The sequence below is a fragment of the Cygnus olor genome, chromosome 2 (genome assembly GCF_009769625.2).
Source record: "Cygnus olor isolate bCygOlo1 chromosome 2, bCygOlo1.pri.v2, whole genome shotgun sequence".
In the NCBI taxonomy this organism is placed as follows: Eukaryota; Metazoa; Chordata; class Aves; order Anseriformes; family Anatidae; genus Cygnus; species Cygnus olor.
Genome location: NC_049170.1, coordinates 34,071,572 through 34,086,561, shown reverse-complemented (window position 1 = coordinate 34,086,561; position 14,990 = coordinate 34,071,572).

The following is a 14,990-nucleotide window of genomic DNA, read 5'->3' as shown; positions in this document are numbered from 1 at the left end:
GGCAAGGACACACGTCTGAAAACTGAAACAAAAACCTCCGCCAGAAAAAAAAAATCTTTGAACCCTTTGGAAATGCCCTGTGTTCGTAGCCCACAGGCAGACAGTAGTGCATGGGTTGGCATCTCTCCAGCGGTGGCTCAAAACCCCAGTGCAATTACTAATACCCTGAAGAAAGACGTCATTCTGGGGAAGGCATCAGGCACTTCTGGTTGGACTGCTTGACGCAGCAACAGAGAAGTATGCTAGCTTGGCAGCCGAACGTTGCAAAAGGGGCCAAGCGAAAAACCAAGTGTCTGTGCTAGTACAGAAGAGCAATTCTTTGATGCTTTCTTCCACCCCTCCTCACACACTTGTTTCCTACTTCCACTATGGCCAGCACAGTGTAGCAATAGCCTCAAGCAGCAGCAAATGTCTCTGATAATGTCTTTACCTTGCACACATTTTCTATCAGGATATGTTGTCTTTCTTTCTCCATTTAATGGGGTTGATACTCCTCTGAACAGCTTAAAATTTGCTTTGCATCCTCTCCTGAATGTATTCTCTTAAATACATCCTTGCTACTTCCCCTTCCAATATCTCCTTTCAGCTTTCAGAACACTCAGTTGCCAGTGGTCTCTGGGTCTATATCCTCCTTTGCATCCCGAAGACCTTTCTTCCCTATCTGATCCATCTTTCCTAGGTGGACTGGCTGTCCTTCACTCCCAGCCCGCTGAGCTCAACTCTGCTATTGTCTTTCAAAGCATTGTGCCACCTCAGGAGAGTAAGGATCATGGCTGGGCCACTCTCCTCCTTGGAGAGGAAGAGAGCAGGGTGTGTGGGCAGAACTCAGTGTGTGTGGTGGCAGCCTGGGAATCAGGTTGGAATTGATCCCACATGGCCAGGGGCTGCTTTCTTCCAATCACTATATCAGGAGTTGCCATTGGCAGCATCACCAGACTCATGTGGGCTGCATGGTGGAGGGCTCTCAGGGACCTCAAGCACATCTACCACGCTGAGCTGGTTACTGCAGGTGGCAATTGTGTTCCCGATGTGCATTCACTGTTGGGAGATGCCAACATTGCTTCAAGAGAAGAAGAGATTTGCCACATGTTCAGAGTTGTGTTTTCTACACACGTGCTTTGGTAAGAACAGTGCATTAGTAGCTGGTGTGCATGGCCCTGTTTTCCTCAGGAAAATAATTTCTAGATGTACTTGCTTTCACAAGTGCTTTGGGTTGGTACCAGATGATAGTTTGGCCACAGACTGAAAGGACCTGACAGCTATGATTTTGTTGTTGTTGTTGCCAGTTGCACCCCAAAGGAAACAGTGAAATAAATGATCACCCATGAGATCGTACCAAAACGTGGGATCAGAGTTTAAGACTGAATGTAAAATTTTGAGACGGATTCAGGAGCAGATCAAGCTCCAGCCAGTTCATATAGCTGCATGGTCTGAATTGGGTTTGGCAGTGAGGGCAGGATATTTAGAAATTACACATTTATGTCTATGCATGAAATCATGTATGAGAACATGTATAGTGAGATGGTTTATTAACGTGAATATGGGCTTACATGCCTGCAAATGGTTTTAGCCATGTGTGACTCACTAGCAAAGATCATAGAATCATTCAGGTTGGAAAAGACCTCCGAGATCACCTGGTCCAACCATCACCCTACCACCAATGTCACCCACTAAACCATGTCCCTAAGCACCACGTCCAACCTTTCCTTGAACACCCCCAGGGTCGGTGGCACCACCACCTCCCTGGGCAACCCATTCCAATGCCTGACTGCTCTTTCTGAGAAGAAACGTCTCCTCATTTCCAACCTGAACCTCCCCTGGCGCAACTCGAGGTCATTCCCTCTAGTCCTATCACTAGTTACCCGTGAGAAGAGGCCCAGCTCCCCCCACCTTCCTTTCAGGCAGTTGTAGAGAGCAATAAGGTCTTCCCTGAGCCTCCTCTTCTCCAGATTAAACAACCCCAGTTCCTTCAGCTGCTCCTCACAGGACCTGTGTTCCAGGCCCTTCACGAGCTTTGTAGCCCTGCTCTGGACACGCTCCAGGGCTTCAGTGTCCTTCTTGTACTGAGGGTCCCAAAGATGTAGCATTAGATGTTTGGAGAAGGTCCTGGCGCCTAAATTAGAGCAAACAAATCCTGGCTAAACTGTCTACAAAATGGTAAAGCCTGGACAAGAAGTAACTGAGCCAGTCTTCAGCACTGAGAGGTAACCTGACTTGTTTGGCTCCTACACGAGGAGAGAAGTCTCATAGCCTAGGCCCACCAGTGGAAGGCACAGTCCATGCCTGCAGCCCAGCACTGGGACGTGCCCTTCTCAGGCGACCCAGCAAAGACCAAGTCACCTCACGTAACATGCCAGATCCATCTCTTTTGTTGTCTCACGCTTTCATTGGAGAAGTCAAAGTTGCCATCAGTGCTGTTGGAGAAACACCAGCAGTCCATGGTAGGTTGGTCCTTTCTTCCTACTTTGACCAGTTCTCGGAAGGACTGGCAGAGATGATGGGCACAACATGGTCTCCCTGCACAAGAAGGCAGGGGATGATGTGGAGCTGGAAATGCTGGGAGCACCTGGCTGCACAGAGTCCTTTCAAGGAGAGCCTGGTCTGAGGTGACACAGTGAACAAGGTCTTTACCAGAACGTGCTGGTAAGGGGGAACGTGGTGACCAGCCCAGGAGGCACTGCGAGGTGTGGAAGTTCAAACGGGTGTTGCAGCCTCTGGGTCAGATTTTGCTGGGCTGTTTTCTGGATAATAGGTGTTATAACAGATGCACCAGTAGCTTCAGTGTAATTATCTGGGTTGTAAGCACAGACTCCTTAAGCTCAAGGTCAGGGAAGCCCATGCTTCAGTTAGCCTATATTTAAGAAAATGGTTAAATGCACATAAAAGTTAAACTGTATAACTAAGATCCATTGTAATTGAATCCATCAAATGTTTTCTTGATCCTGCTTAGTCCAGTTACCATTTCATTTATTACTTCATGAAGTCATTCTCTCCAGACTAAGCTAGAATTATAGCCCTGTAATTTAGGGACCAGCTTTTACACCTGAATGCCTAAAAATATCAAAATGGTGGCTATAAAGCCAAGTTATATGGCTTGAATTTGCACCTCCACTACAGACAATGAAGAAACAGAAAAAAAAAAAGAGAAAAAAACTATTAGGAGAGATGTTTGCCTTCCAGCTGGTCTACATTCTTATAAAAGCAATAATTTGCGTCAAAGTAATCTAAACAGAGCAATCAGCAAAGGAAATTAAAACTGTCATTCTTTGACATAGAATACCACTTGATGAGAATGCAGAACAGCTGTAAGCTAAATCAGCCACCTAATATTTCATTTTCATGCTGTCCATTTATGTCCTCACAATAGTGTTACTAGCCTATGGCTTTTCTCCAGCAATTACATGGTTAGCGCTGGTAACTTGTGTTCTGCGGTAGTTGTGTATATTTATATGTAATATATATATATATATATTTTCATATTCTCTTGAAAAACAAACAGGATAAGCTGTAACTGGTAACTGCTTTTGGAATGCATATTACTTTCTAAGTCTTCTGAGAAAAGAAAACACAACTTCAGGCCTCAGACCTAGAAAAGCAAAAAGAACCCCAAAAATAAACTCATTTGCATTTTACATGAGTATTTTTAGACGACATGTTTTGCTTATTATTCTTACCATTTTATTTTAAAATGTAAGGTGATGCAGACTTTAAAAGGAAATTAAAAAAAAAAAAGAGAGAAAATCCTCCAAACAATTCAATCAACACATGTATTCATTTTGGCCTGGCTGTTTACATAGTTCTAGAAAAGAATAACTTGGCATGTGAAGAAGCTAAAGTATTCCCATTTTAATACTCTTTATCCATCCTTTTTAGCTTTGATTTCAGGCAAGTTTACAAGAACTGTTTCCTGGACTTTCTTAGAGTTGCTAAAACACTTTTCTCCATGTCTCACTCTGCAAAAACAACACACTTCATGCTCTGACTTGAATGGATCTTACCTTGACTAACATTTTCATTGAATTCTCCTTTGGACTTTACACAGAAGCCGAAGTGCAAGTCAACCAAGGAAATGTTCTCTTTACTACTGCTCCATAATGGAAAGAAAAATACCCTCCCCATCCCTTGTGACAAAATGGCAGTGAAAGTGCAGTCTGCTGGACCAGCCAGGGTGCTGCCAAAAGGGAGGATGCTTCCCAGAGATGGGAAGAGCAAGAAGATCCTCACCTCTGTTCTCCCCACTCTATTCGGGCTTCCTCAGACAAACCTTGCCAACTTTCTGCCCTGCTTGTTGGTCCCTGAAAAAAATGAACTCAATCATCTAAGCCCATTTTGTTCTCTGCTGTGGGTGGGTTTGTAGTATGAATTCTATCAGGAGGATACAATACCAGTATTTTCACATGCACACACCATTTAGCAAAAAGAAATTCCAGAGAGCAAGAGGCTAAATGCATATTAAATATTAAATATTTTTTTCTTTCTACACTTGATTTGCTGAGTTTGAGCCTCTGGGGAATATTTAGCTGTTTTTCTAAGTCTATCATCACAAGGGATGACAATTTCATTATTATTATTATTACCGTTATTACTATTAACATCAAAAGTCCACCTGAAGAACTCTGAGGATATTATGGCTCTAATAGTGGCATCAATAACACTTAATAAAGTACTGAGAGGTCATGAGGTTCTAAAGTGAGTGAGACTGAAAAGAAATGCTTGCCCTCAGCTTGCTTGTAGTCATTCTTCCTGAAGATAAATTGCCTAAGCAGGAAAATAGAGATTTGCTAAATTATTTCAGTATAAAATGTGTGGGGAAAATTACTGACACAGTATAGTTAAATACCCTATCAAGCAAGCGTAAGGACTTCAAGCCACCCTTCAACTGCAGAAATATCTTGGCTGGTGTTAGTCCAGTATAGCTGGGTTTTTGGTCAATAAAATTTTAAATGTTTCTTTTCTCTTTCTGCCACTCATGGTGCTAATACACAATAAGGATTAATGAGAATTATGTAATCTTCAAGAATTGAAAATGCCTCAAGGAAAGTATAATTCTGTTTCTTGGCTACATTCAGCTTTCTGTTGTGTGAGGGAGCCTAGGATTCTCCGTTCTGGTAGCATTACTGCCGTGTTCAGGTATTAGTAAATGAGAAGGGAGAGATTTTCAGAGGCATAAATAACAGTGGTAGATCCATTTCCCATGGGAGTTAAAACTACTCTTACCTCCTCATTTAAATAGCAAGCAGTTTAAAAGAAATCCATCTCCAAAACCAAATTTTTCCTATTTCAGATTTTAGAGATTTTATAGAGACGTCTCATGCTTTAGTTTTCCTAAATAAAAATCTTTTAATAGTTAGAAACACAATTTTAGCTGCCTTTCTACAATGTATAACATTTTCTTAACTGCTGCTAATATCTTCATCTTAAGCACAGGTCTTGGTAAGTCCAGTTCCCTGTCATTCTGTTAGAGCCCTGCACCCTCTGAGAGGGTTTGTCAGTCTTTTCTTCCAGCCTGGCACATTCTTCAGAGTGCCCCAAGCAGAAAGTGCTCTTGACTGAGACACAGAGTGATTCCCCAATACTGGTCACCAAAGCTCAAAGGTGAAAGCAGATGCAAATAAATCTAACATTAACATTCCTAGAGAATAGTATTCTCACATGTTTATCATAGCCCTCAGGTACCCTGCACTATCTGAGTGCCAATAATTGAAATTAAGTCATCAAATAGTTATTAAAAAAATGTAGAGCTACCATGCAAGAGAGGGTGGAGAGGTAAACTTCTTAGTACATGTATGACTTGAGCTGCTTTTCAGGGGCTCTTGCAGCTTTATTATTATTATAATTATTATAATTATAATAATAATTATTATTATTATTACTTTTTCCCCAGGTAGGTTGTACTTAAGTAATTAAAAATCTAGTGGTTACCCAGAAGATTGTCAAAGGAGACTCCAAGCAGAATGCATTCTCCAGAGCAGTAGTATGTACATGTACTCTCCATAGCTAAGCTTGGACATCCTCCAGAAATTCAAAGTGATGCACATGAAGATTTTTAGGCAGAAAGGCCTTTCTGACATTCACATTAGAGGAAATGTTTCGCCATCAATGTCATGTTCTTCACTCCCTTAACATGGCTGCTGATGTGCTCCTTACAGCAGCGTGCTTCTTCTAACAGTTCTTAATTATGCTAGGGGAGGGAGGGGGACAGTTGGTGTTGTTCATGAACAGCCACTTGCATCAGTGAGCCTGTGGTGATATACTGCCTTGAGTGACAGAGAGGAACTACACAGGGGTATGAATTTCCAAATTTTTAAACTACCTAGCTAACAAAACTCTCTGTAGAGTTGATCAATATTTTTTAATGTATTCTTGGTATTTCCTTGCAGTTCATTGAGGTTTTGGGGAGCAATGTTGAACCTTTGGACCAAAGCAAAGGAATGACAATGTGACTGAGTGAGTAAACTGGTGAATAGTCTTGTAAGCCTTTTCTCAGATTGAGCTTTGATGTGCATTCAACAGAAATCCCCCCAACAATTGTGGTGAAACACAGATTTCAGCTGCAACAGTTTCCAGATCTGGTTTGTGCTTGTGCTGCTGATGGAGACGAGGCAAAAGAGGGAAACAAGATGAACAGGTATGGGGTTAAGCAGTGCAGGGCTGGAGGGATTGTTATTTTTTTTATTTTGTATTTTTTGGTGGAGACCTTCCGTAACACCTGGTAAGCTACAGCCTCTGTTTTAGCTAGTGCTGTAGGGAGGGCTACTCTTCAGAGGGGACTCCGAAGAGAAGATACAGGCAGTTTTGAGCCAGTTATCCCCAGGAGACACACCAGTCAGGTCATGGTGGTCCTTGGGTGACCTCTGGCAGCCTGGCTTAGAAACTGGACAGAAACCAGGTCCTGAGACTGGAGCCTGACATCTGCGAGGATGCAGTCATGCCTGAGGATTGCATAGCTGAATTTAACTCACTCCTATAATTCCAGTGGTAAGGACTGGTGAGAAGTCTCTGCTCCTGACGCTTCCCACAGACTGTTTCTTGGCTGATCCTCTGGCAGTGGCCCAAAACCAACAGTGTATTCTAACACGTCGCCAGGGTTTGTCAGCAGAAATTTAGGGAAAAAAAAATAACCACCAGTGTTGCTCATTTTAATCTTTCAGAAGATTTCAGAGTGCTGAGCAATGAGGCTTAAAGAGTTAGACAAGGAGCAATAAGGAAAGAGTGATTATTAACCACGTCTGATGAGAATAACATTGCAGATTCTGTTCCGAGTTTCATGGATTTGTAGTAAGTCCCTGGCCTCATGGTTTTGCATATCATACTATTTCAAAATTCATGAGACCATTATTTTTTCTTCACTAAGCCCTATTTTTCATGGTGTCTACCACACAAACCACCCAGAAGCAGCTCATAATTTCCCAGGTCTCTGTGGTGACTAGGTCATGTAACCACACCTGCCTTCACTGCTACTCTCTGTCACTTTTCCTGTCTCTGCATTTGGCTTCTGCCTCTTTGCTGTATCTCAGATCATAAAATCTGTGGGGGAAAGTCAACTTCCATGTGAGCGATACACTGCTATTTGCCATGAGATTTACTTCTGGATGGGGTCTGCACACTATCCTATAACATTAGGGAAAAGAAAAGCACTATATAGGTCTATCTGAAGGGTTTAGGGACTATTAACACTTCCTAAAAGGTGAGCAGTACAGCCTGAAAGTCTGAAAATCTCCTTTATCTGCTCAGACAGCACTGCAAACTGTTTCAGAGTGGCTGGACCGTGGGGAGCAAGGACCTGGAAAGCAAAGCAGTCTCCCGTGTGTAGAGCCTGTACTGAGACCTTTATGCAATAAAGCAGGAGACTAAGCAAAAACCTATGCAGAGACCTAGCAGTAGTGCTGTAAGGGTGTATAATTCATATTCTGAGTTAAAACTGTGTAAGTAACCTTAAGTAACCTGGTTAAGAGCCATTGACAAAGCTGCTTTGAGAGTTACCATACATGGGTCTACAGCGTTGCCTAAGTAAACCAGACAGGAAAGAGCAATTGGACTCGGTCCTACCCCCTCAATGTCTTTCTTGGGGATGAGACTTATTCCTATCTTCTTTTGACTCCATGAGGTGAAAGGCCAAGTTGTGTGCCTGTCTTGGAGACATACGTCCTTGCTCCAGTGCCCTTGTGGTGGTTCTCAGAAAAGCCAACGCGTGATTTACTAGAAGGCATACTCTCTTTTCAGAGGGATCTTCCCCTAAAAACACCACAGAGGGTTGTGATGAGACAAGGTTTTCTTCCTCACATTTATTTTTCCTGTGGAAAAACAGAGGATCCAGGTTTGTGTTATTCTGGATTTATACGAGTGTGTATGCCCAAGGGCTCCTCTATTGTTGACCATCCTGTTTTGCTGGGAACACACCACAGGAGATGCTGTAGAAGATCAGCGCCAAAAAACACCTCACAAAAAGGGAAATAATGTCATCCAGTACTTTTATTTGTACCGTGCAGTCTGAATCCATGCTGACTACACAACACAGTGCGAGCTCTCTCGTTACCTGTGTAAGCCACTGCCTTGTTCCCAGGTGCATGTGTTATTAAATGAAGACTAAAGTGTTGGGTGAAGGGTGAGGGCAGCAGCCCAAATTCCAACTTTCCCTGACTCACTGCTACATCCCAGCCATGTTCTCATGTGGCTTCCAAGCAAGTAACTTTTTCTGCTGACTCACGGTCTTACAAAGTATTTTCATCTCATGATTAATCCTTTATTTATTTATTTATTTATTAATCCAGAAAAGAAATGGCAAACTCTCTTCTGATTTCTGCTCTCCTTTGCCCTGGGGAAAGTTGCTGGGTCATAGAAAATGTGGATTCTGCTCTGCTTTATATCACTTCCTGCTTTTTCTTAATTTCCTTTCATACCCAGTGTTATCTCTGGGATATGAGAACCTCCACAGCTGCCTTGGGGAACCTCCAGCTGTCTCACTTATTCTCTGTCCTGTTAACCACCCGTTACCCTGCCAGAGGACAGCTGTCAGTGCCTTTCGGGGATTTCATTCAGCACAAACTGCTGCAGTAAAAAGGCACTTGTAATATTCCTGCTGCCTTTCCTGCTCTTACTGTAAGTTGCAACAGCTTGCACAGCCTGTTTCCACACACAGTCACATGTTAAATCCCTCGTGACATCAGCGGATAAGCTTTCCAGAGCCTGCAGCCCAGCCCCAGCAGAGCTGGTGCAGGAACCCAGGACCTGAGCTGGGTTTTCTTGCCCCAGTGTTAGGGAACTCCTGGGATTTGTAGCACTTCTGGGGCAACCCCACTTCATCTGCAGAATGAAGCCTCTGAGATTTGCAGCTTGCTGCAGAGGCACCGTGCAAGAGGAATGTATTTTTGGCAGCATCAAACAGTATGCACTGAGGTAGGTTTGCATCAAAAACAAACTTTGAGGCTCAAATCCCACATATAATAATCCAGGTGCCCACATTGGGCAGTGATTTATTTTTCTATTTATCATGTGTTTCAAAGAGAAAAGTTGTTTTTACATCCAAAATTCTGTGGAAAGCCTCTCCAGCTAAACCCATGAGATTCCCCACAATAAAATAATGTAACTAATGCCACAGCACATCAGCTGTCAGCCACCTGAAGGTGCCACAGGTTGGCCAAGTGTTTAAGTCCAGAAGTCTGTATATGGAAGGTGTTGTCACTTTTTACGCTGGAGGGGGAAGGAAAAGTTACTTTTGGTTTTAGGCATGTGACTACATCTTGATTAAAAGTTAAAAAAAAAAAAAGCAAAACAATATGAGTACAAAACCACACTGCTATTGAAAAACAGGAGTTCGTATACATGCTGAGGAGCCATCACATTATAACTGTACTTGAAACACAATCCCTAATTTCCTCTGTACAAAGCTGGTGTCACAACTGCCTTTTGTCGTCTTTACTTCACCCCCCTCCTCCCTGCTCTCTGCCCAACCAGCCAGTCCTGACACAGCCCACAGCTGACACAACACTTATGCAAACAGAATATTCAGAAGAATGGGTGTCTTGATGTGAGCCCAATCTACTGTATGTTAGGTTGAGAGTAAAGCTGGCTGGTCAGGAAGGTGGGAGGAATGTGAATGGAATTTGGCAATTGTTGTTGTGTAATTTCCAAATACCCTAAACATGGACAGAAGAAGAAACTGACTTGATTTTTGGATTTTTTTTTCCTTCAGTTTAGATCACCCTTGCCAAACATTTGACGTCAGAAGCAATAACTTCAAAGCGGTGCACTAAGGTGAGGTGTCATTGGAAGAGGCGTGCGGGATGAGCAGAAGTTCCCTGGGCAGTGTGGCATTGCAGCAAGATGCGTGTTCACTCCTTGTGGAGCCCTGCACAAAGCACTGCTGTTTTCACATCCTGTTACATTTCAGGAAGCCTCTCTCAGTCTCCCTGAAAGAGAATGAAGTGGTTTCATTCTCATTGCTTTGCAGATGCCAACGGTTTGCTTGGTTTCAATGGAAAAAGGGAAGAGCAAGCACCATCCGTTGACTAGAAATCAGATGTACCTGCTGAGACAGAAAAGAAGCTGCAAGTCTTGCTGGCTGAAATAAGTTTACCTTATTTCCTGGGAAACCTGTGAGGAGAAAAAAAGGAATGTTAACCCCCTTATCTCTTCCCAAGTTCCTAAGCCCTATTATCTGATTTTCACAGTCTCAGGATGACTCACTCATCTGAAGCTTAGTGTTCAGTGCCTCTTGAGAGCCATGGTCAGTATAGCATAAGTGTGCTAAAGGAGATATGCAAGAGGGAATGGTTGTGATTTCTCGAGAGCGAGAGCTGGAGCTGTTGTTCAAAGCTTTCCAAGATTGTGCAGGGTCCTCTCCTGCTTCCTTTTTCTATGAAAGAAACTGTGATGAGCTGTGCTGAATCCTGAGCATGAAGAAGCAGTGATCCCTGGCTGACTCAGTGGCTGCTAGCAGTAGCAATATCACTGTAATTAATCAAACAGGCAGTCCCCAGTAGATTAGCTACAGTCATTCTCTTTGTTGTGCAGGCAGGGAATTCAAAGTGCAGGGAAGCTGCTTTGTCCAAAGACATAAGGAATGAATGTCAAAGCCCCCATGAAAATCCTTGAGGCCAAATGTTATTTTCAAAAGTACACATTACAAGTTATTTACATCTTAGAAATTATTTAACTGATGTTTCACGCTCATCTTTACTGATTTTTCAAGCCATGTGACAATTTAAATTTTGATGTCTAATGTCAGAATTAAAGGTAAGAAAACACGAGGCCTGGAAGTTAATCATAAAGTGCAATGAACCTGAACCGAAGGGTAACTTGCTGCCTGCTTTCTACAAATGGTGTTTCAATGACTAGAGTTTCTTAAAGAAATAACCATACTCTGATGTTTCATCTGCTAGATGAATAAGTAGATTTTGCCCTGGTAGCACAGACTAAGAGAGACCCCAGCTCGCTCTAATCAGAGGAAAATCAGAGCACATTGCCACTACATATCAGATTTTTCTCAGCATCACCAAAAGCTGGACTCATTACAACTGTCTTGTTACAAAACCACTCTTCTTAATATTCACTCTATTACAATTGAGTGACAGGTGTTTGGAGTTTAAACACATATTCATTTGGACTGTAATAAGCCTTTTGTCACAGAACTAAATTGTTATGCTCCATTCTTCCAACTCTAGAATTTGCTACAAGCCACACTTCATGCCTACAGCTTTTAAAGGATACCAAGCTTTGTGAATTTTCTCTGTTAGCATAGACTCTATCTCAAACAAATGGAATTTTAATATTTATTGTTTACAGGTCTTGTGGGCTAGAGCAGAAGTGGAGATGGCACTCTCTGAAAGATGTTATAGGAGTTACAGTTGGAAGATATTTAGGCTATACTGCAGCCTGCAAGTACCATATATATTCTTCCCTACAGCTGTGTTTTCAGAAGCCTGTCAGCACAGCTCTGATCTTCCCTTTAAAAAAAAGTAATAATATTTTGCAGCAATTTAACAGACAGCAACTGAAACTGGACAGGACCCTAATACAGTTGTTTTTTTTTTTGTTTTTTTTTTTTAAGAAGGTGCAATATGGCTATTTCCTATGAGTGTGGCTGATGGCTTCATCCCAATACCACTTCACCCTGCACATTAGGTAACCACGGCTTTTGAGACTGGTTTTGGGGCTTTGGGACATTCAAAAGGAAAGTTGTCCTGTTTCTTCATATTTTTCCATGCAGCCAGGAGTGCCACATGTTTACACTGGCTGATCTCATGTCACACTGCTGGTCTTTGCTGCTGAATTCTTAACATTTCGGTCTTTGCTGCTGAATTCTTAACATTTATGCCCTAGTGGGAAATTATCATTGAGAAAAACCAAGCTTCTCTGTCATGTCCAACAGCAAGGGTTAACTGAAAAATAATTTCAGAAAGGCATGTTCTGGATTGAGAATGATGGGATCATGCTGGTTCCCTAGCACTGTGTGGTGGTGTTAAACTCCCCCAGTTCTCATGTTGGCTTGGCCACGCTCAGCCAGGGTTTTGATAGCTCTGCGGGCACCACCAGCAAAAATTTCTGAGGAAAACTGGCCTGGCTTGCTGCCACCTCTTCGTCTGTTGATGTTGTTTCTGAATTTCCTTAGTCAGTGAGATCACAGCCTCTAAACACTACAGCTTCCCAGCAGTATGCTGGAGGAAAGGACCCGGTCACTAATTATTTTATAATGTTTGGCTTAATATCTGTTGAAATTAAAAACAAATTCCATCTATCATCATCCCCTCTGAAATAGGATGACCTTTTTCTTCAGCGCTCCAGAAGCTGGGTATGCTTGTCACAGCTCCCTGTTTGACATCTGTGTTTGTTTTTTGGTAGCGATGTGGACTGCATTTTGGTGTCCTTACAAGTATCCTGTACATATATCTCAGGTATTGCTCTTGCTTTTTAGCGTTCTGACTCTGAAATAATAGTGCAAAATTTAGTGCACAAGATATGGTAACTCTCCCCTGGGATCTAGGTTTTGTGTAAGATTTATTATGCCAAAGAATATAACTGGCATAATGGACTTCAGTTTTGAAAACCTCACAGTGTCTCTTCCAGTGAATCCTACCCCTCAGAAATCATGTTTTCAGTGGCTCACTAAATTACCATGGAGTCACCCTCTTAGGAAAGACTTTCTCATTCCATTCTTCTGGAAATGGAGCCTTCAAATACTCTTCTGGAAATGGTAACCTACCAGAAGCAGATGTTACTGGTTCTCTGGACTCTCCCTAACAAGCAAGTCTTTTCACTCCTCAATGTGTTACAGTTTTTCTCTAGATTAAATTACACTCAGCTATTCCTGCTCAGTGTAACAGACATTGAGACAGCTGGCTGGTTTTGGCACCCAGCAAGCAGGTGAGTACGGCTGTATGCTGATAGGAAGCAAGTTGCTCCATCAGACACAGTGGAACAAATTGTGCACTGAGTCAGCACGTGGCCTAGAAGGACTTGTGAGCATTAGTAGAGTCCTCTTCTCACAAAGAGTAAAGTCTCAGTTACAGAGACAAGAAAATGCTGTCTAACAATGCTTGGTGGGTACCTTAGTCCCTGCATGTGTGCACTGTCTTTATTCTAAACTGTTTTATTTATTCTAAACTTTTTTTTTTTAATTTTCTTTCTCTTTTTTTCTTTTTCTTTTTCTTTCTTTTTCTTTTTCTTTTTCTTTTTCTTTTTCTTTTTCTTTTTCTTTTTCTTTTTCTTTTTCTTTTTCTTTTTCTTTTTCTTTTTTTTCTTTTTCTTTCTTTTTCTTTTTCTTTTTCTTTTTTTCTTTTTCTTTTTCTTTTTCTTTTTCTTTTTCTTTTTCTTTTTCTTTTTCTTTTTCTTTTTCTTTTTCTCTTTCTCTTTCTCTTTCTCTTTCTTTTTTTTTCTTTTTCTTTTTCTTTTTCTTTTTCTCTTTTTCTTTTTCTTTTTCTTTTTCTTTTTCTTTTTCTTTTTCTTTTTCTTTTTCTTTTTCTTTTTCTTTTTCTTTTTCTTTTTCTTTTTATTTTTCTCTTTTCCTTTTCCTTTTCCTTTTCCTTTTCCTTTTCCTTTTCCTTTTCCTTTTCCTTTTCCTTTTCCTTTTCCTTTTCCTTTTCCTTTCCTTTTTCTTTTTTTTTCTTTTCCTTTTCCTTTTCCTTTTCCTTTTCCTTTTCCTTTTCCTTTTCCTTTTCCTTTTCCTTTTCCTTTTCCTTTTCCTTTTCCTTTTCCTTTTCCTTTTCCTTTTCCTTTTTCTTTTTCTTTGTGTACCAGAATCAAATTGTAGCAAATAGTCTCTCTTTGACGGCCAAAAGTTTATGGGGGTAGCGAATGCTGTGATCTTTCTCTCTGCTTGTAGCCTTCCCCTGGGATTCACCACCCTGGGCCATGCTGGCAACAGGGGCAATGTGGGTGTGAATGCTCTGGTGCTTTTTTGCTGGCTCATCACAGTATTTTGGCTTCTGATGAATGATATAGTTGTATTCTGACGCTTATTCATTTATTTATTTAGTATTCTCTCTTCTAGTACTCTAAATATTGATGAAACTGTGACATAAAGTTGTGTGCTCAACTATCTGTCGCTCTTCCATGATTCATGTGCTAATGGTGTTCTGGTCATCCTGCACTGGCTGTGTCAGGCTGTGAAGTCAGATGTGAGCTATTTCCCAGAGAACAGTTTAAAGTGCTTCTAAAAGATCTGCATGTACTATCTGTGAGCAGCCTGACTCACCCTTTTCTTTGGCAAAAAAAATAATTTCCATGGCTTTAGAAAACAGACTCTTGAAAAGTATCTCCTCTTTTTAAAAGGAAAAAAGGCAACCCCCCCAAAAAAAAGTTGTTGGTGAGTGATATTGTTGCTACACTATCCCATGTCTGTGAGATAAAATAGAAAAAAAAAATCACTCCTGAGCTGACTGTGGAAAAATAATGAGAATAGAATAAAGAAATAGAAAAATTTGCATCACTGAACACAATAGTAGTCATCTAAAAGCATGCCGTGTGCATGCATGTTCTGGAAGGGGAGTTAG